Source organism: Oxyura jamaicensis, chromosome 3 (genome assembly GCF_011077185.1).
Source record: "Oxyura jamaicensis isolate SHBP4307 breed ruddy duck chromosome 3, BPBGC_Ojam_1.0, whole genome shotgun sequence".
Lineage (NCBI taxonomy): Eukaryota > Metazoa > Chordata > Aves > Anseriformes > Anatidae > Oxyura > Oxyura jamaicensis.
The window spans coordinates 7,024,807-7,051,645 of NC_048895.1; the positions used below are offsets into that span (position 1 = coordinate 7,024,807).

The 26,839-nt window shown below is 38.7% G+C and overlaps 1 long non-coding RNA gene across 1 annotated transcript; it reads left to right on the forward strand.

The window, feature by feature from the left end:
- The first annotated feature begins 517 nt into the window (after positions 1 to 517).
- LOC118164913 lies at positions 518 to 26,724 on the forward strand. The gene is made up of 3 exons (XR_004749738.1): positions 518 to 635; positions 1,837 to 1,910; positions 26,330 to 26,724. It is a non-coding gene; the product is annotated as an uncharacterized LOC118164913 (long non-coding RNA).
- Positions 26,725 to 26,839: the final 115 nt, after the last annotated feature.

A 26,839-nucleotide genomic window follows, 5' to 3' on the forward strand; every position in this document is an offset into this window, starting at 1 on the left:
TTCTAATCCCCCAGACCTACTTGTGCTACACTTATGTCTTTTGTCCTCATGACACTTTTACAGTGACCATGGAAAGCGTTTTGCAACATGTTAGTCATTTTAGGCTTTGTTCTGCCAAACAGAGATATCCCAGGGTTTTTATTACAACGCTTTAAGAATGGCTTTTGGGACACATGAAACAGGTTTTTCCAATCAGCTAGAGCTGTGACAATTTTCACGTGTGCCTTTACAAAGCTAATCAGCAGCTGCATTTGTTACTTCTCTCCAAAATACTGCTCTCCTTCTTGGCTGTGTTCCTCTTATGAATATTCATAAATGTGATATAAATTAAGTGTGAGAGATGTGCTCTTATTTGAGGTGCTTCCTTCTGTTCATGTCTGTAGCATACTGACTTTCTGATCTAAAGGAAAAGGAAAGGGATAAATAAGTAAATAGAGAGACGTGTAAGAGCTAGTGCTGGGTGTTGCCTGGCGACTAATAGCTATCAGAACTAAATTAGCCAGAGCTGCTCTGGAGACACAGGTGGTTAGCAGATAGGGACCTCAAAAACAGGAAAGAGCAAGGAGAGATTAACTGAGTTTGGAAAAAGAGGCAAAGGAGAAACAGTTAGGGAGGTGTGGGCTAGAGTCCCTGAGGTAACCTTTGTTGGTTTTATTTGTTGATGTCTTTCTGTACTACAAATCAAAATGCTGTAACTTTCTTCTTAAGCCGACTCCGCAGTTTGCTTTTTTCAGATAGGAGCATGAAGGGTTTGGGTGTGCGTTTGGCAAATTTATTCCAGTTATGTTATTTACTTGAGTAGAACTTGCTCTGTTTTGTGCATTTCAAAGGTGTAAGTACAGTAAAGAGCGCATGAAGTGAAATCAGAAGTGGTATGAGGTACGTTGTATAGAACCTCATGCTGATGTTGTTTATTAGGTGTGGCTGTTTTGTAATTCTCTGTAAGCTCATTCAGAACGAGCAGGTACTAGACAAATCCCTACACCTTGAAAAATATGCCTGGAAACTTCTTCTACTTCTATCAGAAGTGATGTGTATACTTAATTCTGTTATGTCATGTGCTGAAAGTGTCATTTCCTCTTTAAAATACGCAGCAGCCTCTTATTTGTCTGCATAGTGATTTTATAGAAATGTTCTCTTCTTTTTTTCCCCCAAATAAGAAAACAGGAAAGAGGCTTTTTATTGGAAGGAAAAAATAAATGTTAGGAAAAGAATACAAAGCTGGGAAAACTTAGGGAGAAGGAAAGTAGGGTGTAAGAGAGTTATTTAAAACTTTGAAGAAAGAAGTGTGTGTAAGAAATTACATTAGATTACACTTCAGATTCTAGGTTACACTTTAAATTCTGCCTCAACAATTCCTTGTACTCTGTGAAATTCTTTTGCCTAGGTTGTGATTTAAGTTTATTATATTTTGGCTTGTTTTTCCCTTTTGATAAGTGCTATACTAAATAAATATGCCCTACCAGAAGTACGACACAAATCACCTGTGGTGTACTGCTAGTAATCTTATTTACAATAAGACTAAGCATGGACTCTTTTGGATATATCCTTTGTGTATCTCCTTTTTTATTCAGTGTGTAGTCAACATTAACCTTTCACCATATGTGAATAACAAGAAGTAATCAATACAAAACCAGGCTACCTGCCAAGAAGTAATTCCCCCCCTCCCCCCCATCACTCCCTCCCTTTCTTTCCAAGATCAAAAATCTAACAGTATCACTTCCATGGTTTTATTTCTTTAAAGTTTATTTGGTGTTGTTTGGGGGGAAAACAAACAAACAAAAAAACAACTAAACGTTGCTTCTTTCTGTTTTTTTGTTTGTTTGTTTGTTTTAGAGTTAGCAAGAACCTAAAGCCTGATTGCTTTTGGAAACTTCTGAAAGTTGTGTGTTCTCATGGATTTTCTGAAGGTAAGAATATTTACCATGCTTTCTTTGGGACAAAAGGATCCAGTAGGCTTCAGCTGGTACAAGAGATTTCCCTGAATCTGTGGTTTGTGTGCATCCAAATTGTTCTGTATGAAAAATGATTGTAATCACTCAAAAGATCAGATTTAGCGTCACTCAGAAGCAAATAGACCTCTACCTCTGAAATGCAAGAGCAGTTTTGAAAGTATCTTAATGGTATTGCAATGAAATACGCTGCAATTGAAGTAGAACAGCTTGAGCTAAAATGAAAGTTTTTGTATCTTTGCCAACAATTTAAGATTCTTTTACTTGCTAAAGGTGTGTGCCATGGTTAAGATATAGATGATGCTATGAAAAGATGAGAAGCTTGGTGCATTTAAGACCTTCATAATTCATGTCTCTCAGGAGTAGGCTCAGAAATAGAAAGCATATTGAAGACAGTTAATTTCAGTGCTGTCAAAAAATCTTGGGATAGCAGTACGGAACACTAAAACAATAGATATTAAATGAACCCAATACTTTATTGGAAGCAACTGAAATCGGTCATATTGTTTGGTGCTTTTTTCCTGATGGATGTTATAACAAATTCACTGTTGGAATGTGGGTCCCTGTGAGTTAAACCTTCTGTAACTCTGACAGGTCCTTGGTGTCGCTGTTTCTGGAGTCCTCAAATTCTGGCCTCTAATAATTTGGACCTTTATTTTTCTAGTAGCAAAATATGTAAATTATAATAATTTGTATGAAGTAACATATTTTGCTCATGCACTGGCCCCCTTGCAAACATAGAAGTATAACTGCTCTATTATTCATGGACAGCTTGGCCTCAAGCTGTAAGACTACGGCTTCCGATACTGTGGGATGGTTACTACTTTCCTTTTTATTTATTTTTTGTCTCAATCCCCTCTTTCTGCTATGGCTCTCAATGCAAAAGAGCCTTGAAATGGGATCACATCCTATATGTGCTTTTCTGTAACCCATGAAAAAAGAGTCTTTCAGTTTGCCCTGTTCTCACCTTACTACACAGAAACCGTATTTCTGATTAAATTTTTCATTATCATGAGAGAGAAATACCTTTCTTCTGCCTGTCCATGGAAAGTTTGATATGAATCCACCTGGGATGTAAGGATAGGGGAGGGAGGGTAATAAAATCTGGTTTCTGCTGCTGCAGGCAGGAAGCAGACAAGGTTAGCTGTTGTTTGCCATCCTAGAACTAGCAATCCCTTTCCTAGCACACTTCCTTCTACTAAGTCACGTTGAGGTTATGCAGAGAAGCATGAGTACACGGGGAGCTTGGGAGGGGCCCTCAGGTGTCACACCAAAACCTGACCCAGGACTCTGGGTTCACCTGAGATAAGAAACAGAATCAAATGTCTCATACTGGCTGTTCTCAATTCTGGGAATGAGGTTGTGAAGTGAGAAAAATGCTGCGTGTCACACACTGAAAGGAAAACTCTTTGCATCTGCAGCTTCAGCCTGGGGGTGAAGAAGGGGTGGTGCTAAGCATACGGCTCACAGGGAGGCCCAAATACAAAGCCTGCAAGCTGAAATTATAGACTGCTGGTCAGCTGCCTGTGGCTTGTAAAATAAGTGTGTATGATTTTAGAGGAGTTTCTGACAGACGTGCTGAGCTGGGAGATGATGGTAGAATAGCAACTTCATTTTGTTTGCTTCCGCTTTCTTCTTCTTGTCTCAGTTTCACACCACCTAACGCTTTTGTTGTGTTAATCACTTGGACAGCACCATTTTCCTAGCATCTACCAACCTGTAAGTCTCTCTTTTTTCCACCTGTTTCCTTAAAGATTAGTTCCGTGTTATGATCCACCAAAGTAACCCGTCTAACACCTAGCTGCTTCGACTGCAGTGGCAGTTTCACGTTGCTGGCAAAATCCCATCAGAGCCGGAAATTGTTTTCTTTATGTGAGTGGCAAGGCAATTACTGAACTGAGTGACGTGGGTAGAGGAGTGCATTTGCACGAGAAGCTATTGCTACAGCAGAAACTTCTGGCAGGAGAGCGGTGGCTGACTGACATCTTTTGGCTTATTATTATGGGCCTTGTGCAAATGAAGTAGAAGCAAAGACTGTTACCATGCTTCTAATCAACAAAGTGTTATGCCAGTAATTAGGTTTCCACTAACTCACATCTCCTTTCTAGACATTAATTGGGGGAAGATATGCAGATTGCTGGTTAATAATAGAACAGTTATAGTTCTATAATCACTTTCTTGATGTTCATCAATCTGTTTGATTGCTTGTGTGGCAAACATTTGATCCTGCATTTGTCTATTTAGCCACCAGACAGTTTAATAAACCTCATTGTTTTTCAAGTTAGTGACATCTTAAAGTGCTGCAACTTGCAGAGCCTAATAGCAGCAAACATAGAACTCCATTGTGCAAAGTACACAGAGTGGGGCCTTTCACAGAAAGCTCCAGATTGTCCAAACCACATATGGATGTCAGGGATGGGAACAGTGTGAGCTGTGTGCCGAACCTATTTTAAACTCCCACTCGTGATTTCCAAATACAGCACCCAGAGAACAGGCATCAAGAATTTTTGGAACTGTAGCGCTCATGTAAATAAACCAGAAATCTGGTTTGGCAAAAGTCTTAATTATTATATTACCTGTTTATGGTGGCACAACTAAAATTGGAGCCTTATGGACAGATGTAATTAGATACAGATCACAGGAATAATATTTCCTGGCTAAAGAGGTCAAAAAGTCAGCAGAGGTGTTCTTTTTGCACTTTAAAGAGGGATGTAGGGCTCTGGGAGGGAAGGAAGTGTCCATGTATTACACAGTGGCAGATGTGTTCTGTCATTTAATGCCCCATGTGGGCTGTTTTGTGACCCTGATGGCTACAAAAGCCCAATCTGAACGAGTTTTCCCCTACCTTTCAGAAGGTGTTGTTTACATGAGATCAGCTCTGCACTAACCCAGGTTTCAATCTGTTCTGCGCCCACTCGTCTGCAGCTGTCTGGAATATACCATCTGGCTGCACATTAGCAAACTGCCAAGGCTGGTATTGAACTTGGGACCAAACATCCATCCCCTACGCCTGGGTTTTAGTCAGTATATTAGCACTCCATAGGTGCTGTGCAGTTGCAGACCTGTCCTCAGAATTTCCCTAAAGTGCTGCTCCCTTCGTTCCTTGTAGACCAGAGATAAAGTATTCCAGCTGAGAAAGAGAGACAATCCTTTTATAAAATAAGCTGTGTTATTAGGCTTAGCTAAGCTACTTTTTTGCACCTCCTGGGGAAACAGAAAAGTACTTGGGAACAATCATTGCACTGGAGTGTGAACAAAGAATTCAACAGAAATCCAGATATATGTTTTATTTATGCTAAAGTGAAATACTATTCCTCTTTTCATAACAGCTGATTTCAGGTCTATACACAAAGTTCTGAATTCATTAGGTGACCATTTTACACAGATGTTAGCTGGTTTGAAGTTTTGCGCCTTTTTGATTGGATAGGATTGCTGAATACTGCCCTCCAGCCTCCATACTTGAAAGGGGAAAACAAAAAAAGTTTGATTCTAGTTTTCCTCCTGTTACATCTTCATACAGATAACTCTCTGTAAACTTGAAGCTTGTTTTTAATCAATTCCTTGCCATGTCTTTTTTTTTTTTGGGGGGGGGGGGCGGGGGGAGAGGGGGGAAGTAATCAAATAGCTGTGGAGAGAAAGCTAGCCTTGAAAATCTGTGACCCTATGTCAGTGTCTGGTTTTTCCTGTTCCCAATTTCTTTGATTTTTTTTTTTTTTTTTTTTTTTAGCAAACAGATTAATTTTGTTTGAATTTCTGCTTGAATTTGCACCATTGTATGAAGTCAGAATAGACTAGTGTAAGCACCCACTGACATGTTTTCTTCCTTTTGGAGGTGCTTGTTGTGGGTGGGGTGGTAAAGAAAAATATGACAACTTGATGTAAGGGAGAATCCCTTGTACAAGTTCTGCATTGATAAGCCAGTAGTTCAAGCTTTCAAAAGCTCAAGTCCATTTCCATGTCCTCTTGTATCTACAGCTTCTGCATGCTTGTGTAGCGCTTCCATGTGCTCAGCTGGATACCAGAACAACTGGATGTGGTTATATAGGTACTTGTGTTTTGCATACTGCTCTTTGCAAGCACTTGAGCATGGCACTAGCAGATATATAGAAAACATGAAACAAGCAATATCTTAGGCTCCCAAAGAGGGGTGTATATGCAGGAAATGCTGTCAGCTAGACTTTGAATACTTGAGGTAGACCTAAGAGAGTTGGTTGTTGGTTTGTTTGTTTTGCATGTTATCTAATCCTTACTTGAATTAAGGAAATGATGAGAACCTCCAAGCTACCTTTTAAAAGGCTTCCATGTATAGTACACTGCTTACTGAAACTTGGTTTGAAATTGCTTCTTGCTATCTATGGAAAATAAGTTTTTCAGAATAGTTACTGGACATGAAGGTTTGCATATTTTTTTAACTGCCCCTGTGATTACATGTCATGCTAATACAGGTGCTTTCAGTAAAAAAAAAATAACATACCAAAATATTGATGTAGCATATGAATAGTGGAGTGAAGAGGAAGAATGTGTTTCTGTATGAGCTGATAGGAGGAATGTGTCTCTTGAACTTTAGAAACTGACATCCAAGGAGCTAGCAGGGGTTTACTGCCCTTAACACTGGAAATCTTTTGAAAATCTCATTTGAATATTTTCTGCTACGACTCAGGCTTCTTCCTTCTGTCATCCACCAGTCTGGTCTCCTTTTGGCAGGTGTTCTTTAAATACTTGAAGAATATTGCTGTGTCCTCCTTTTTTTCTTTACTTCCTTTTTGAGATTCATCAAATCTAGTTCTGTATCTCATGTTTTCTAGGTCTCTGATTATTTTCCTAACTCTCTTTTGCACTGTCCAGATAAGCTATCTATCTCCAAGCAAGCAAGCCCAGAATTGTGATATTTGAAGTTTTCAAGATACCTTAAGAGACTGGTTGCAAGAATTTTAAATATGAATTCTATCCATACAGAGATTTAAATCACTTCATAGGTAAAATTGGTGCATTTGTCTAACAGCTTTCGATCTGCAATTAAGCCCACAGCTATTTCCTGTTAAGATTACAATGTCTTAAAGTTTTGTGAACTCTAAAGTAATATCCTAAAAAATAGGCTAATAGTGTTATCTCCTTGGAGGCAAATTTTCAGCTTCTCTTTCAGTGTAAAGATACCAAAGCTGGTTCCCAGTATTGTCAGGGGAGAGACCCCTACCGAAGGAGGACAGTTCAGCCTGTTTGCTATGGCATATAAAAAGAGCGGTGAAGAATTACAGTCCAAGCTGAAGTATGGCATTGTTACCTTAAAGAGAAACGAAGATAAATGAAGGCTGCAGTCTCAATGCCTCAGTCATATGGAAAATCTGCAGCTCATGTCACCAGACCATCTTTATTCCGCTAAATTGAAGCAAACTGAGATTCAAGTAATAATGTTTGTATGCAGCGATGCTCCATAAAATGACTATAGAAAATGAAGGGAATCTAGTCTAATGAGAAAAATGAGCTGCGTGGTAGCTCTTCTGCTGGGTATTGCAGAACCAATTAACCACAGTGGAGACTTCTGTTTTAGGAGAGGAGAAACTATTAACATTGTTTTGGGCCAGCACTAAGAATTTTCATTATGATGAAAGGCATTATACTGAAACCACGTGGGTATTAAGGTTCTTATTAACAGAGAATTATTTACACAAAATTGTATAAAATTTAAGAAAAAAGGCAAAACAAAAAAATACCTTTTGACTGGTAACAGCTGCCCATAACTTTTTGAGCCAACAGGCCTGAGAATCTTCTCTGTTTCTTCTTCATCCTTGCCTTTAGCGGATAACATACAGTTTATTTGTCATGCAGCCAGCCCAGCCTACCATATGCTTAAAAAGTCTTTACCCACTCATCACTGGTACAAGCAAAAACTGTGTGCGCCATGTTCAGGTAGAGGTAGGAAACACCCTCAGGAAATGATGTGCTAAGACAGAGCAGACTGTTGATTAAAATGTCAGACTGTTGGCCTGGATATTTCTGGCATCTCCATGCCATGCCAAAACACCTTCAGATCCCCCCAGATGTAGCGTATTCTGTAAATATTAACTATCCATGCAATTCCTTAAAAACTAATAAAAAGATATCCTTCCCTTTCTTTTCCGCACTTCCTACTTCTGATTATCTGGATGACTTCTCTCTTTCTGATGTGACAATTGTTTTGTATCATTTAACTTCCTTGCAGTTCAAAGGAAGAAAATGGCTAATTAATCTGATCTCAATGGATGTCTTAAACTTTAATGCTTAGTTGACACAGAAACATGAAGGAGCTATTGATGTATTTTAAAGAAAATAGGCTTAGTTTTTCTACTATGAACAACACCTCATAACCTAATGGGGGGTGAAGGGTGGGAATCTTTCCCATCCAAATAGCTCTCCTCCTCCTTCACCCTTAGCTGTGCTGAGCTGCTTGCACCTATAACATTACTACTTTGGCAAAACATCATGCTTATTTTATTAGATAACTATGCTCTTTTTGTTGCATACCATTAGGCATATGGATATTTTCCTATCACACTCCTCAGGTATCCCAGGTAGAATTTTGATGGATGATGTATTTTCAGACTTCCACTGAAATTTCCATTCTGATTTATACTAGCTGCTGAGCATCCCAGAAATGTCTTTGCTTTTTGTCATGGTTAAGCAATCCCGGGAGTTTAGTGGTGTACAGAACTAGTGAAGGCTCTCAGCACAGGCATGAACCGATTCACAGGAAGTGGTTTTCTAGGCACAAGTCCATTAAAATGATACTTTATTATAGGCTGGATGTAATGCTTTCTTACTCCAGTGAAGTATCTGTTGAATGTTTCATATCTGTTAGATGATTCATATCTTCAGATCTCTGGACAAAAAGCTGAAATCTCTAACCATTTCCCTAGAGTGTATCTTCACTTTTCATAGGAACTGAGGAGTTTCCTCAGGCTGCAGTTCAGCAGGAAGCTGCTTTTCAACTTCAAAACAGCCACAAAAGACATGGATAAGGGGAGATTTGAAATATTACTTGAAAGCAAAAAAGAGAAATTTGCCCGTTAAACTTCTACCCTCTGGTCGCCCCCTGCATCTCCCCAACAGGAAACCCTAAAACAAAGTCATTTTCCTGACAACAAGGGAAAACATAGTACCAAGGAGCACTAGTTAGTGCATTGCTATTGTCACTTAAATGTAAAGATATAGACTGGGAGAAGATTTCTCTGTACGTTGCTCAAAGTAGTCAGTCTTAGTTACTGATAGACTGTGTGAATTATGTTGGAGTGATTGCACTCAGCTCTTTTGTGTGAAATAAACTTAAATCCCTTCTGCAAAAGGATGCCACCCAGCCTACTCAGTGTCTTCAGGACCTCTGAGGATGGCACATCTTTCTTCTTGAGGTCATGTAAGTTAATCAAGGGAACTTGTTAAAGCAACTTGTTTTTGTGAATGTTTTCATTCCTGTTGTCACAAAATGTACTGTAGCAGTTTCCTCTTTAGTCTGTTTTTTTTTTTTCCTTACATCCCTAAATAACTCAGTCATTCATGCTGCAGCTTTGCAAATCTGCTAGCTTTCTCAACATTCACCATTCTGCATTGAGAGGACAAAGATTTCATTCATCAGAAGTTTAGTACGTCATTCTGTGTTGAAATCACCAACTTCAAGCTGGAAATTATCCTTTTTTAATAATAAAAATATTTTCCTATGTGTTATGATAGATCTCCCCCATCCCCCCCAAAAAAATAAGTTTTGCAAGCCTTAGATTCTGTATTATATCTAGTGTGAATATTAGTGGAATGCGTGTCTACTGTAAAATCTACAGAGTTCAAAGAGGACTGCTTCCTTTGACGTCAGGAGGCGTCACAATCATTAATTCCACTTTCAGCTTAAGCTTTTATCCCAAAAGGGTGTGTGACCTTCTGCCTCATGCAGTGTTTTGGTGGTGAAGGCCAGGACTCCTTTTCTTGAGATGAACTAGTTGTGTCCTCAGCTTCTATGTGGCCATTGCATCCTGTTGGAGTATATCAATGCCCTCAAGGCATCCTGTACTCTGTCAATACAGAGGCAAAAATGGAAGGAGAAAATGGGTACACTTAAGTAGATCTAACTAGTAAGAGGATACATGCGTGTAGTCTTGCAGTGTTTCTACATGCTTTGTCTAAACTACTTTGCTGTACTTTAAAAAATAATCCAGGTCAGCTGTATATATTTTATTATTTTTCCCGGTAAAAAATTTATAAATCTTCTTATAACAATTTTGCACTTGATTTATCCATGAATTCCTGGTCATATTTTTAGCTTATACTTAATCTCACATTAATGTCTCTATGAACAAACTGATTAAACTGTGGCATACTGAATAAATATTTGTTTAAGGCTGAACTTTCCCTTCCTGTCCGCTGTTCTGAACAAGCGGAGCCTGATGTTCTATCCAGCCCAAGAATGCAATTCCAAAAGAAAAACAGATCAGGAAATACATTATACAACTTCTTTGGAAGTGTTTTGCTGAAGTTCTAGGTTCTCCTTCCACATGCACATCTGCAGCGTGTTTGTGTAGTACTAAAACCCAGGATCTGCAGTTTAAACACCACTCATTGCTTATGTGTGCAAAGCTGTTTTGTGGGTGTGTGCTGGTTCTTGGCTGTACGGGAGTACAAAAGAGATGAAGACTGACATGTTTCCCTCTAGAGTCAGTGTAATGCTGCTCACCATTCCTGAATACTCACCGCTCTTGCTTGCCTTAGCAGTAGGGCAGTGCTTGAGAACAGGCTCAGCTGGCATTATGGGGTGCACATCTACTTTAAATTCTACTCACTGAAATGCCTCACTTACGCATGCTGTGACATAAAGGAGGGCAGCTTTTGCCCTTTATAACTCTAATACTATATCTAGTTTGTAAATCCATTCTTTCTGTGGTGTGAACTATAACATAACTAATGAAAAAGCACTGAATAGAGCTGAAATATATGAAAGATTTTATCATATTGAGGAAGTGGTGGTGAAATGAAAATGTTATGTAACACAATGTCAGTAAAGGATATCTGAAGGACAAGTAAGGGCTGTCTTTTTCTCCTCCCCCCCCCCCCCCGCTCCCTCATTCCTACTAGGAGTTGTAGAATCTGAATAAACTCTTTATAAACTTGTTACCCTTGCCTGGAACCAATGCTGGAGGTTGTAGACGTGATAAATAAAAGGAGATGGCCAGGTAGTCATCAGTCAGGTGGGGAGCAAATGACCTCTATTCCTCTTTGGAGCAGAGATCCTCGAGGATGCATTGTCAGCTTCCAAGCCCCTTTTTGTAGTTTGTTTTTCCTGCAGGGGAAACGTTTTATACGTTTTCATGTTGGATTTTTTTTTTTCTCAAATCCTTGAACTGCTAAGTCTCCTGCTTCAACGCTTACTTTGCCTACAATTTTACCTTTCTTATCCTATATGGCTCTGCTTCATTTATTTTTCACAGCTCATTCTCACAATTTATTAATTTTCTCAGAAGTTTGAATCAAGGTTATACAGCAGTGCTGTGTCAGCTGGCCTTGGATCACAGCTGAACCCTTGGGATTATCAGCAGCAAAGATGAATCCAAGAAGTTAACTCAGCTGTCTTGGTTCTAATGAAGAACAAAAGGCTTGGGATGAGCTAATAGAAGGATTATTTCTTTCCTAGTCATGTAGTACCAAAGTTCTAGTCTGAATAAGTCTGGGTCATTTCAGCAAGGTTCTTTTTATATGTGAATTAATCCGTGGAGGCAAAAGTAGATCTGAGGTAGTAGCTGTCTGGTCCTTGTTCTAGTCCTGTAGATGATTTAAATGGGTTCTAGTCCAGAGCTGGTGAGAGGGATGCCTGTGGTGGAATACAGAAATGATTACCATTGAGTCACGTAGATCCCATTGATTTTTGCCCCAGTGTTCTGGTTCTTTCCTCTGGGAACATCATCTCTTTAAAGAACTGAAATGGGAAATGCTGTTTTTTGTTTTTTTTTTTTCCTCCCTCTGAAGCTGCTTGGAAAGTCTGGGCTGAGATACAGAGGGACCTGCAGCAATATTTAGACACAGTCACATCCTCAGATTAATTTACAGAATGTAGCTAATTAGAGTGACAGCTTTTTTGCTTGCTTTTTTTTCCCTGTAGCTTCTGTTTGCAGTATTCTATGGCTAATAAAACTGTCAATTTTCTTTTACTTCAATAAAAGGTCACGCCTCAACAACAGCCCTGTGCCTTCTAACAGCTAGTGCCTTTATTAATATTTAAAATGTACACAGTGATATTTCCAAAAGGTCAGACTCTTAAAAGACACAAAATGTCATCCCTAATTCTTCTCCCTCCCAGCCTTTTTCTACACCTTCTCTTCGCCAACCACTATTTAAAAGTTCTGTTTTAGATACAGTATTTATTATGGCTTGTGTTAAATCAGATAAACATCAAGTGTTTCCCTGTTGCACTACTACAGAAAGGAAGAATTTGTCACTGATTCACACTCCAACAATTTGTGTACACAGTTTTCAATTTTGACTCTACCATAGATTCCCTTGTGTTAAATGAGTCATTTGCTCCATCAGTTCCTGATTCAAGACTGCATTTAAGCCAGTGCCTAACATTGGGAAGATAGGGTCAAAAGGTTATTGAGGCTTATGCTGTAAATAAGATTTTTAAATTTATCCTCTCTAAGGCCTCTGTTTTCTCCCTCTGCAGCTAATCTACGCCCTCAGCCCTGTCTAGATGGTAATTTCTGCATACAGGGATACCTCCTCCAACTATACTGACCCAAAGTAACATCCTGTTCTGCAAACTGAATAGCTGAAAGAGAAACAGCAAGGAATATTTCTACATATACATTTTGTATGACCTTTGATCCCAGCTCATCTTATGTGCTGAAAACTTTGCTGAAGTCAATGAATGTGATAACACACAGAAGCTGAAGTTATAAGCTATATGTTGTGAGGTGGTTGTTCAATCTGGTAGATTTTTGTTGTTCAAAGGGTGAAGATTGATTACAGGCCTGTTTCTTCATCTTACTTTGTTTGCCATCTGAATTTCTATAGAACCCATGAACTCAGCGTAATTCTGGTAAAATTAAATATTCTTTTCAGCAAAGCCCCATCTCAATTTTCTGGTGAATCATAGATTCCTTCTCACAGTGCATGATGCATAAACTGCACCTTGGCTCAGAGGAGTCTCTGAATGAATTCTAGGGTCACTTCTGAATTGTTTCATAGAAATTTGAGATGCAACTGGACAATCCTAATCAGATAACGATCCCTAATTTTAATCAAAGATATACTGTCACAGCCTTTCATCTTCTAGGGTGTAACTGGTTATAACATCCATCTGAAAGAATGAGTTGAAACATTGAGGGTTTCTTGTTTGCCAAGAGTCTAGCTCCTCGGCTCTTTCCACAATGCTATGGGAGCTGATGATGGTTTAAGAAATGTAGCTTGGTCCCTGACCAGCTAGTTCACATCAGTCACTAGATCTCTCATGCTCGTTCTGTCATACTGCTCTGGATCAGACAATCCAAAAAAAAAGTGCACACTGGGGAAAAACATCCAATGGACAGTGTTTAAGCACAGGGAGGAGTAGCTCCTCCTGTTCCTTAGTGCCTGTGAGTGATCGACAGCTGAACATTATTCAGGTCCTTACTTCTTCCAAAGGATACCATTTGTTTTTCATGACAATATAAGAAAAGTATTTCCCTGCTGAGAAGAATTAATTGCTACTATCAATCAGGCTAATTTTTTACACGGTAATTTCAAATCTAGCATAAGCTGCAAGCCGAAAATAAGATCTCAAGATCTCTGCAATTAGTTTATTTTTTGCTTGCTTATTTATTTTAAGGGATGAAGGGCATCAAAAAAGGGTATTAGTCATGATAGTTGAGTTAGAAACTGGATTTCCTGCTCATTTTAGGCTTGTAAAAATCCCTAGGCAATGTGGCCAGGTTAAACATCTCGCATTGAAACTAATTGGATAATCACAAAGTTAGATGTCCCTCTGCCCCAGTAAAGTTAGGGTGGAATTCACTGGAACTGTGGGGTCCTTATAGCACTGATCCCTATACAGGGGGGAAAGGCTGTTGGTATCTCCTTTACAAATAAATAAACGAAGTTAAAGGACAACCCCCATCTTGTGTTAAATAAAAGATCAGTCAGTCAATTTGGCAATCATAGAGTGGGAGGCCTGAATCAATAAATTATGCAGCTGAAGATTCAAGCTGAATTTTTTCAGTACGCAAGGGACTGTCCCACTTAAGTTAATAACCAGGTGATCTGAGTCACCTTCAGGGGTGGAGATGGAAGGAGCTGGATTAAACACTACATTGGTCTTAAACCTGAGTTCAGCACAATCGATGCTGCTAAAAAAAAATAATAATAATAAAAAGAGCATTTGGCTGTCTGAAACAGTTAAGTGCAAAAAGGGGGTGTATTGGACTCTGTGTCATCTATTTCAGGTTGTATATAGGTTTATCAGGACTGGGGGGGGGCGACCGTGTCACTGAATTTTAAACTTTTTCTGTTTATTACATGGCTTAAGCAGGAACTTGCAACTTCTTCCTCGAGTGTGCTGACTTATGAATCCATTTTTAGGTGCAAAGTACAGGTCTGCCTGTGCTTTTTGCAGCATTATTAGACATGTAGCTTGAATTAAGAGTTTTCCTCCTGAAGCTGGGTGCTCCTCATGGCTCCAAGCCAAATCTCTCGTACGGATAGTTCTTACCTTTGTTTCATGCAAGTGTCGTGGTGAAGTGTATTTGGAAGCAGTACTGAAAATTAATTATCCTGATTCAGGATATCAGGATTTAACAGATCCAGTGATGAAAAGCAATGGTGTTCTGAAAACATTTTTATTGTTATCTTCAGTAATGTATTAACAGAATAACTGGTAGGAAGAAACGCTTCATCTAAATGGATTTGGGCCTTATGGTGCTCAGGACCCAGCATAAAGGAACTGTTCTCCCTAGTATTTCTAAATGATGTTATAAATACCAGTGTGAGGATTTCAGTCCCTAAGATCTTTAGTGAAAGAAGAGACCTAGTGATGAATAGTGAGTAATGAGCATTGCTAGGACAGGGCTGTTTGAAATCAGGAGCACAGTGATGTTTGATTGTGCTTTTACTGATTGTAATCTACTATTTGTGAGCTTTCCAATTTTATCTCCCTTGGGTTTTGTAGCTCTACTGATTTGTCTCTAACACCTTTGCTAGTAATACAGTTGAAAATGCATCTGTAGTGATGCTGGTATAATATGTTCTTAATGGAAGTGTAAATATCTGAGGGAATGTAGGTGGCATCTTCCAACCAGCAGGAATTTCTGTGCAGCACAGTGAAAGGTGTGAGTAGAACAAAGCAAGTTAATGATAAGTTTTTTTGACTCAGAATTTATCAGTGACTAATCTGGTGACAGACTAATTTGGTGAATGCAATTGTTATTTCCCTGACCTGTTCATTTTAGGGAAGGAAGAAAAATTAAAAAAAAATATATATATATATATATATATATATATATATATATATATATATATATGAGAAAAGTCTAAAGAGTTAATGCTTTATTTTTTGTTCTCAAACTAATGCTTCCTTTTTCTTTTAGCGGAACTGGCTTTTCTTAAGCTTTTCTTTAACAAAGTGAGAAGCTTAGAATTGTAATGAAGTGTTCCATTTAGGACTAATATCTAATTAAATCTAATTTTTCAAATTTTAGTTTTGCTTATCACTGTCAGGGTTTTTTCTCTGTATTAGGTAAACCATATTTCTTCTCTCCTTCCCTTGCATTTCAACTGAAATATTAATTGCTTTTTGAATGAATCAAATCATCCCTTATTACAAAATTCTACCCACCTGCTCATCAAATCCAAAACGTTTTGTCAGGTAAGCTTATCTTACTAATACTGACAAACTATTCAAAATCAATAATTAACTGTGTAATCACTGTAGCATGGAGACAAAGAACAGATTCTGGACACTTTCACAGCCTGATCCAGTGTTATAAAATGGCTCTCCTTTATCATAGCTAAATATCCTTCATGTGAAAGTAGATGGCCTTTGAGTTTCACCCCACTGTCTCTTTTCTGAGCTCTACCACCTGACAACAAACATTACTTTACATCATCACTTGTGTTACAGTCTTTCAACATCTCAATTACCTAATTATAAGTTAATGACAGTTCTGGTGTAAGTTATCTCTGTGCACTTACACAGGAGACTTTGTCTCTTTCTTAGTCACCAGGAGGTCTTTAATTCATAATGTATGGGACAGAAAGCTAAAATTATGAATAGTGTCAGAAAATAAGCAACTATTTCCTCTTCCATTCATTTGAAGAGTAATCTCTATACAGACATGATTTTCCTACATTTTTCTAAGAAACACATGGATGACTGCAACAGAAACGTACCACCTTTCCATTAAATTTACTGACTGATATGCTGTCTTTAATGATGTCTTTTTGTGGAAGTGAAGTTCAGTGAAAGTGAAGGCCATTTGTCTGAACAAAACATCTGAGGCCACTCTACCTGAAGAAAAATGTATTTCTCCCCTTAAGACAGAGGTTTATAACTGTATTTACTAGCTTGCTTGTAAAGCAAATTTATCTTGCAACTACACTCGTTGCTACATAATCAAAATTAACATAAGCAAATATAATGAAGAACTCCCACAAAGGAAGGACATACTCTTTCCCATTTTCCATCTCTAATTTTTAATTTTTTTTAAAGGTAAATAGAACTCCTGTCAGCAGAAACATTTTTCTTATGTGAATCATAAAAGAGAGGGAACAAAGATAAGCAGACCTGAATCAATAGAACTGAAAGGTTACTGAAAGCACATATGCTACTGTTTGTGAAAGCTAAGTCAAAATTTATTTTAGCCATTCTTTTTCATTTGGTGTCTCTCTTCTCTAGAGATTAATACTAGAAGGGAGTTGGTTCATTTTCCTCTGTATTTTTATTCAGCTCAGCCATGTTTCTTAAAATAATAATAAATCAGCTAAGGGCAGTTGTTGGGCAGAAAGAGACAACTGTGGTGTGTCGATCAAGGATTGAAGAAACAGTATTTTGGCAGGGAAAGAAGCAAAGCCAGGGAATAATTCTGCAGGGTTCATTCCTTCTGTGGTTTAGTAAGAACTAAAACTCAGAAAGTCTGTGTTGCTGCTAAGCTCTGATAGCCTGACTGAAGGGACCCTAGAGCCCATGTGAAGCTTCTCCCAAGAAAAATTGTCTCCCTGCTCTAGTGAATCCTTCTCTGTCATAAGTAATATCTGAGGAAGGAGCTTGCCCCTGCAGGCGAAGTGCCGTAACACAGGCTGTAGTAACTTATGACATTTTACAACAGGAATCTGAGTGACAAGAGTTTGAAGACTGTTCATCTAAATGAACATGTATGCCTGTGCTTTGTTTTCTTTTTTATCAGCTGCCTGAAAAGAGATCTAAATGTAAAATATCTTAAGTAACAGATGTATAATAATTTTTGTTTACTTGTGGTGCTATTCACTTTCTCCTATATTTTTAAGGTGTTGGAAACTTGTGAATGAGAGTTGACTGTGGTTTTACTTATGTGACTAAAATGGCAACTCTATAGGAAATCAATGACGATAGCTGGGTAGAGCTGCAGTGTGATCCTACAGAGCTCTTTGGTCAGAGACCAAATGTATTATTGCTGTTGCATTTTCCCCTTTCACGATACTTCATTTTAGTCCTCAGCTACTGGGTCTCTTCATCAGGAGTTCAATCTAAACTTCACTGGCAAGAACTACAGTGCAATCGCTAGATTGGGATGCACTTCATAATCAAGGCAGTTACACAGTATTATTCTAGTTGTGTTATGTAACTTGAATTTACTAGGATGAATGAATCTTGGTTACTATGAGCATCTTCTATTTTATTGCTGTTCTACCTCACATTTTTTATTTTGTTTATTTTATACTCAACAGTTTAGTTATGCCTGTAGTGTTGCCAGTAGTTCCTAGATTTTTTTTCAGATATAACAATATACTCATTTTATTTGAATTTTGGCATCAGTCCTTAGTGAATTGGGCAAAATTACTGAAAGAATATGAAATTTTGGTGAAATTTATCTACATATACACACTGAGCAGGGCAACAAGACTCTCAGCAATGAAGTTTAACATGTACTCAACTCCCTCTAACTTTAAACTAGTTCATTTTCTTTTTGTTAAAGGTGATGAACTTGCATGTATGTGCTCTTGAGTGAGGAAACCTAGAATGTGGGTTAGTGTCCCGAGTCGGTCATTTGTCATAGGTTTCTGTTCTAGGTCAGTTACAATTTCCACACTTTAGCTCTATATTTATAGAAGGCTAGAGGAAGAAAGTAAATGGGATCCTTAATTGCCTTTCATACTGGTCTTTGCAGGCCAACATATATAGAAAAGTTTTCTTTAACTATTTTCTATCTAGAGATATTTTGAGCTGTCCTCAGCCTGCCCTCTGTTAATTTGGGGACGTCTGTACTACTCTAGCAGCTGGGGGTTAAGATTATGATAGTTGTGGAGGAAGGAATCTGCAGAGACAGTTTTGGTTATATAGACAATCCAAACTAAAGAACCACATGTATCATTAGAAAGATAAATAATGAACAACAACATTATGGGTAAACAAATATGGATCCTTTTTCTTTTTAGGCTTGTGTTAATGCTCAGTAATGGCAACAGGAACCATATGAACAGAATAGGCAAAATAAGGTTTGGATGAAATGTAATGATGTGCCATTAAGAATTCATTTAGCCTACTGAACGCAGTAAATCTCAAGATGCTTGATGGAAGTCAGATAAACTTATGGCAGAACCCATAACTAAACTTGGATTAAAATGTTGCCGTCTCTACTTCATGTTCTTCCTTTTTCTGCATTGCACATTTGACTTTTCTCAAAAAACTTTTTTGTGGAAATAACCGTTAGTTTTAGTTTACTAATGGTGTTGAAAGGTGTGAAAAAATTCTGCCTAAAAAATCAGTGTTTTGTAGTTTTGAGAACCACAAAATTAGCAGGAAGATTGCTACCTATTTGAGGATGACTAAAACCATTTGTTCTCTCAAAAAAAGCTACTGAGATTCTAAATTGTAAGTTTCAAAACAAGGCAAGTCAAACTAGTGAAAGCACCTGACTTTTCTGACATTTTTACTCCTCTTGTACAAATTGCAAGGTGCTTCAAATTCCCCAGATATTTTCTCCTTCCACTTTTAAAAAAATATATATTCCTATTTAAAAATAATAATAATAAATTGTCTACATTCTTGAAGTTGCCTAGTGCCATGACAGAACATTTTGCATGGTCACCATGCTACTGTTACATTACAAATAAATGAGGTTTGTGTGGTGGGGGACTTCAGCAAGTGAGATTGAGCTTGGTGGGTATACTTGCTCCTTTATTTTGTTTTCATTTAAATGTTGTTAATAGTTTATCCAAATGCAGCATTCAGAAAAGTAGTGGATCATCAAACTGTGCTAGAAGCTGGCAATGTTGAAAAGAGTTGTTCGAGTACCTGTGTACCTCTGGCAGGGCACTTCAAGACTAACCTATGAAATCTTTTTTTTCCACCCTGACCTTTTCCAAACAGATAATATTGGCATGCATAAATAATAAACTGTGTGGGTTGCTTGGATTTTCTTGACTAGACTGAGAGCAACAAGTCTAGTGATTGTTACATTGAATTTTTATTTGAAACTGAAGCCCCTGGAGAGGGAAGGTTATTTGAGTGCTTCAAGCCCACTGAAATGCCATCCTCCTCCAGAAGATTAATTTGATGGAGGAAAAATAAAAAATAAAGAGCCTGCTATTATTGCTTGAAGATTGAACTGAGACAGGCCTCGTCATCTGTGGCTGGCCAGGTTTCTTTCACATTTTGGTTTCACTACTTGAAAATACTGAATTAGTCCATCTGTTCACATTTAATTTTTCTCTCTGCTGGGACTTCAGTTGGTCGTCTTGTGTCTGTCAGGCACATTTCCAAAGCATCTACATGGAAAACTTTCCTTGCTTTCTCCCAAAATAGCAAAAATGCCTGCTAACAACAGCCTCCCAGGATCCTTGTTACTACAGGGAACATCTGTCCCTAGAATGAGTGCAAACTTCATCTATGCTGTTCCTTAACTTCCCTTACAGGAGTATTTTCCTAAGGAATTAACTGTAAACTCCATTTAAGATAGTGTTGTTAACCCAAATCATTTTATCTATGGTGAAAATGTTCCCTCTTTCAGTAATACTTCACTTGAATGAAAAGAAGCAAGGATAATTGAGTGGAGCTCACATGCACAGCCATTAAAAATTTCTTCTAATTTAGAGGATTGGACAAACCACGAAAAATAACGTATGTTTTATAAGCATGTTTTACAAGTTTTTAAATCTATACCCACTAGATTTTATAACTCACTGAATATTTATTTAAAGTTAATTTTCTGACGCTTGAGAAATTTCTCACAACGTAGTCTGACTTGAGATGACCAGAAGTTGTAACCATGATCTGAAGTTGTCTCACTGCTTCAGGTGATCTGTGGTTGCTAATTTTCCAGCAAATCATGGTCTATTTGAGAAGCATGAAAATGGTGTCGTACTCACTTTACCTAGTTATAGCAATCCTAAAGTCAGGAGCTAGCTTAAACTGATTTATACACAGAGGTAAACATTTCCTGAGAATGATGCATCCCATCCCGATCTAGGATAAATTCCCCTCTGAAAGTGCTCACCTCTCTCCTAGTACAAAGGGTCCTTAGATGATGAGGTTGAGTTTGAGCACTAGCACAACTGAATACAGTAAAGTTTAATCAAATTTTCCCGAACATTTGTAACAAGTTTTTAAAACAAGAGCTAAAACTGAGTTGCCTTACCTCACTGCAGTTGTTATTGGCTTTTTTTTTTTTTAATGGCGTTCCTTATTTCTAGAATAACTACTTCAAAACTTCTCAAAAAAGACAAGAAACCTAAAGAAGCGTAAAAAACTAATTCACCAAATGGCCTCTTAGTGTCAAGATGCAAAATGATTAGCAGTAGTGTTTAAAATCAGAGTAAGAAGTAGCTTGTTCCTGCAAGCAGTCGTTACTTGAGAATGTGGGTTAAAGGGTGGCTGCTTCTGGGACATACCGCTGTCAGGCACTGAACTTTTCTAGCTGTCTCTTGAAACTTTCTGCCGTAATTGTGGTGCTCTCTTCCCTGCAGTAAAGGCCAAGAAAGTTCAGCAACATGCCCTTTTCCCTATTCTTGGAAAGAACGCAAGGCTGGTGGCAGTAGGATACAACACGAACAGGTTCTTAAAAATAGTTTAGTATTTCATGGCTTAATAGTGTGGATAGATAAATAAGTATCTGAATAGCCTTAGAGCAATGAAAATTTTCTGATTCTGAATTCACATTGTTCTCTCCTGCTCTGAGGCCTCTGTGCCACAAGTTAAGCAGATCTCTTGCAACAGATCTTGACAGGTGATAGTGATGTATGCTGTGCATCTTGGTGCTCTAAATGAGGCAGATAGCATATCTGTACGAGGCAGTCCTGAGCGTCCAAAGCTTTATGTACGCACAGGCTGATGCACCCATTAGCACGCACTTTGCTTCAGAATTTGACTTTGTGCGCACATATGCTGTGAAAAACAACAGACACCACCTCACTCCTTTAGCCTTATGGGCTTCTAAATAAACTCTTTATTTCTTTATCTTGTATTTTGTCTTCCCTGTGCTTTCTACTGCCTAAGAAATTCAGAGTAGTGCTTCTTCCAGCCAGAAGGTGGATACTTGACAGGGACCACAGAGAAGCAAGTCAGGGAACTGCCTGGTATTTAAAATTTTCCAAGATTCCCCAATTCCTATGGACTTATTTCAGTGGGGGGGAACATGCCCCTGTTCTTCCCTTGGTAGCTCTGTCTTCCTTGAGAACAGAATTCATTCCACGGCGTTTGTGGTTGGCTACAGCACACTGAAACCTTGCAGATGGAAGCTAGTTATCCTTCTCACTGTCTGCCTCTCTGTGATAACTAACTATGATACTATGTTTGTATGAATGAGAATTAATTGCTGGGAAGATTAGCACTGTGTAAGAGGTAGCAATAGATCCCCAAGTCCCCTTCCTCTTCCTAGCTGCATGCTGGATGACCTGAGCTGCTTCTCAGGGTCGCGTGGATAAGCAGCCCCAGCAACAGTGCTGGCTGCTTTGCCTCAGAGCTAGTTCTGTCTGCAGCCCGGTGCTGAAAAAAAGCCCTGAGCCTTTGGGGGCCTGAGCTGAATTCTCAGCTCCTACCCTAGCTTCAAGGCACAGCTGGGTATTGGAGTCAAGAACTACCTATTCCCCTGTGTCTTCAGCTTGTAGAACTGTGGTGTTTGGTGTTGTGTGCTTCTTGCTCCCCACCAACTGCAGTGAGCATATCTACTGTATCCTGTTTGCAAGCCGGAATTGCTGATGTTTTGGTGACTGTTAGGGCTTCTACCCCTTAGCTGCCTGCCTTGGAGGGGTAATTCATTTACTCAGGTGGCAACTACTGAACTGCTTTGCGTCATCATCTAGTGTATTGAGAGAGAGTAAAGCACTGCTCTTTACCTTGACAAGACAGCTATGAGCTGCAGCAGCTGCTTAGGAGCAGCAAAGAGCTTGGAGAGAAGGGAGGGGGCAGGAACCCTCAGTCCCAAGACAAACCCTCTCCACTTGCAAATCACGCCACTGAGGTGTCTGGGCCAAGTGCTGCTGCAGCCCTACCTTCCCTTCCTTGGGCTGCTTACAGCCTGTTTTCAGAACTGGCTTTCTTTGACCTGATCCCTTTGCTCTCAGAGTATTTTGCCATATGCTACCCTGAAGATCCCTAGGTGAGCCGTGGATAAATCTGTGCCGTCCGTCACCTGTATGCTTTATATCTAATCTCCCCAGGTGCAAGTAGATGGGTTCAGAAGGCTAGAATTGGCACAGATTTGACCAGAGGTTCTTCCTTCTACACTTCAGGTTGTGTGGACATTGAAGGTTGTGAGGTGAGAATACACCTGACACACAAATATTTTACCAGATATCTTCCATGGCAGAGTCGCAAGGAATATATATTGCTCCCTGTGTTAACAAAATTAGCCTAGGTTCTCTGTTTGCTTGAATAACCGTACCATGACCTGATTCATGCTAATTTTCACCTGTTGAGATCTGATTGCATCCTGGTTATCCTGCTTTGTTCCTGGTAATTAGAACAATCCCTTGATAGAGCAACTGCTCTTCTGCTGTTTATTTTGTTGTTGTTTGTTTATTCCTGTGCTCAGGAAAGGCAAAGCCTTGCAGTAGCAGTTGCCTGTGTTTTCAGAGCCATGCTATCAGAAGGCTCTGTGGTGTGCACTCTCCTGTACAGCCTCGCTTGCTTTTGGCAATGAATCAAGACCCTCCAGAACTGACAGCTATAATAGAAGATAATGCATTACACCTACTAATTTGGGGATTGCTGCACAGCAGTTTACCTATTTAAATTCTTCTATGGGACTGGGGACTGGCATGGATTTCCAACAGCTGTTTCCAATAGTCAACACTTTCAAAACTTAATAAAGCTTGCTGCAAATTTACCGTTGAATATCAGGAGGAAAAAAAGGCAGAAAATCAACTGATGCTGTTGCACAGACAGTAGCCCTGCATCCCCTGCCCTCAGGTGAAGTATCAGAAGTTCAGTTTTTATTTCTCTTCAGTGGATCTGAATTACTAACTACTTATGGGGGCCATAAACTGTAAATGAATTTGAACTTCTTAAACTCAGGACTCCGTAGTTTGTGAAGCAGAGAAGACATCTTGCAGACACAGAAGGCTTTTCTTTCCTGGCAAAAAGCACTAGAATAAGTTATCACAAGGAAAAAAAAAAAAAAAAGTTGGTCTTAAAACCAGGAAAATATTGAATAACTGGCCATTAGCTGTGTATTGCATCCAACTTCTGTTGCCATGGACAAAATGGGTCATTAGGTTTCCTTCTGCATCTTTTCTTTCCCCTGGGAAATTTTTCATTTCTTATTCTGCTTTTTCCCTTGCATGACACTAAGCAAAGATGTTCCTACCTTGTCTTCATCATATAATGCTGAAAAAAGCTGAATTTAATTTACTGCATCTTTTTATATATTTTCAATGGTTGTTATCCTGCTCATGTAAATTGCAGAACTGTTTTGTTGTAGCTTTTGACAACCTCATTAGTTTCTTACCAGCGGCAGTTCATTACAAACTTCACAAGAAAAATAATCTAAATATCCCCATATTTGTACACAATTGAGAGCCAGGCAAAGTAAGTACAAGGAAACTGAGTTCCTTGCTGGTTAGTTTTTCTCAATAGCAGTTAATGAGGGAATGGAAGAAATCATATAGAAATTTGAAGAACATATGCATGTACTGTTCTTCCTGGTTTTACTCCCTAATTTTAGCTGAATCGGTGCATCCATTCATTGAAGACTGCAGGATCTTTTTAACTATGAGAACAGTATTTTTCTACAGACACAGATTAGCTTTGTAACTTCTCCCTGTGGTGGGGAAAAAAGAGACAAAAGGCCTGAGCTTTGTCTTTTAATGGTGTTGCTGTTTTAAAAGCCAGGCCTTGAAGAAGTCTTTTGTGAGGAATGGGAGTTTAAAAAAGCAAGCACATGCTAATCGTAACATGAGCATGAAAAAAAAAGTTAAGTTTTGCCAGCAGGCAAAATCCTATGCAAAATGTCCAGTTAGGACTTGTGGGATCTAAAGTTTGAGGGATGGAGCTCTAACTGCTGTGCCAACGGGCTTCTATCTGAGTTCAGTGGTCTGACGTATTTATTGACAATCTGTCCCAATACTTGCAGTGTGTTTGTGGGGGCACGAGGGAGGAGGTTACAAAATCAGATTTTAGCCTTGTAAAAGTTATGCTGCCAAAGCAGTCTCTACAGTCAGTGCAGGGAGATGCCCTAAATTCTCTAAGTCAGGCTCTGTAAAGAATAATTCAGGACAAGTATCTCCTTCCTTCCCTCCTGCTTTCCTTCCTTCCTTCCCTCCCTCCCTCCCCTGGGTAATAGATGAAGCTTAAAGAGATTATCTTTCTTAGTCTAAAGCAGAGCATGTCTAACAGCCCCCAGAATATCAAACTGACAGAATTTGGAAAAAATGTGAAATCTCCATAATTAACCATGAAAAAGGTGTAGTGATAATAGAGGCTTCATGCTTGCGTGGCTGATGCCTGTCTTCAGCCCTAATGTGAAAGATAATTTGCAGACGCTAATTTTCCAGCCCCTTTTCCAAAAGGTCCATAACAGCACCAATTGGTTTTCCTGGTAATCTGTCAAACTGCAACTGGACTGAAATCATTATTTTATTTCACACAGACCATCAAACAGTTTTTTCCACAACAATTCTCAGTCACCAGTGGCTCTGCTGAATAATCTGAATAATCACTGACCTGGAAAAGCTGAAAGTCACTGCCAGTTCCCTAGAGCCATACAGATTCCCAGTGAGAGACAGTTGCACGGGAGACCAATTAAAATAGCATCTGTGAATTAAATAAATCTATAAAAAGAATCCACTTTCCCTGCACCAAACATCAATATACATGGAAATTAATAGAGAGCTTTTTTTTTTTTTTTAAATAAATACCTGATGAAGGAATAAGCCTCTTGGGGGAGAAGGGTGAGAGGGAAACCTTATCCTGTTTGAGCTTGAAATAATGAAAGAGCAAATGAAGGCAAGCTGTGCTTCACACAGGTAGGTGCCCCATGCACGAGAAAGGTCTCTGCTCCTGCCTTCTGTGCTGCAGCGCAGCTCCTGTGTAAATGAAGAACGGGCCTCAGCAGTATAGATCGAAGAGAAATTTGCCATTAACTCAGTCTGTTCTCTCCTGCTTCACAGGCTTTGTTGCATGTTGACAGTGGTAGGAACGGGAAGGGACTCTGGCTATGTCTTGATGCAGTAAAAAAAAAAAGTGATTTGTGTGAGGCTTTCAAGGCAGAATGGATTGCAGATTCTTAAACAGTAGGTGCATCTATCCTCTATGAAGCCTGGAGTGCGTTAGCTATAATTTGCTCACAATTCTCAAAACTACAGCTGACTGGGGAAACGCTGAGGGAGTTGTTCTATTGAGAACTCTATCCAGAGCAAAATGCATTTTAATGTTTTGTAAGGTTTTTTATAGAAGGAAGAAAGAAAGTAGGAAACACTTCTGAAAATACTGATTTTTCCTGTATTTGTACTTTTCCAAATGAAATATTTAGATATGTATAATGAAATACATATAATGTTATTGTTGATAATGCCACTTACTCCGATTTGGGATTTTTGTGTCTTAGCTTTGTTGCAGCTGAGACTTTTATATATAGCAAAAGAAAAAAAGTTATAATAGCCTAAGTGTCTAGAGAACCAAAACAACTTTTTTCAATGTTCCCTTCAGATAATTTTGATGTAATTAAAAAAAAAAAAAAAAAAATCTAAAAATCTTTCCTCTCCAGTTTGGAATGAAGCCACATTACAAATCTTTGTAACTTTGATGAAGAAAAATTCACGTTTCCCACACAGCAGCAGAGCTCTTGTCATCACTTCCAGTCAAAGAATGATTAATAGTGTCGCTACTGTTCGACAGTAACCTAGGATGGATTAACCTCCAGTACTAAATCAAAACTGTACAGACAACTTAGGATACATGTATTTTTTTTTCTTTCTTCTTGTCATGATGCTGCCTTTTCATTGTTCCTTGGGCTATAAGGACTTCAGTGCATTGACTACTTTTTGACCTTCTTAAATGCATTTTTTCAATTTAAGACATTTTTAGTGCTGCCCTATTTATCAATAGCCTTGTTTTCTATAGTTTGGTCCAACTTGCATCCCAGTTAAAAGTTTAAGTATTTTCTAGCCAGAATCAATTGTTGTAAAAAATAGGTTGTTTTGACAGGAAAACTAAGCCATTTATTATTATTATTTCTAAACCAAAACAGGCCTGTTTTTCTACAAATATGTTGTAG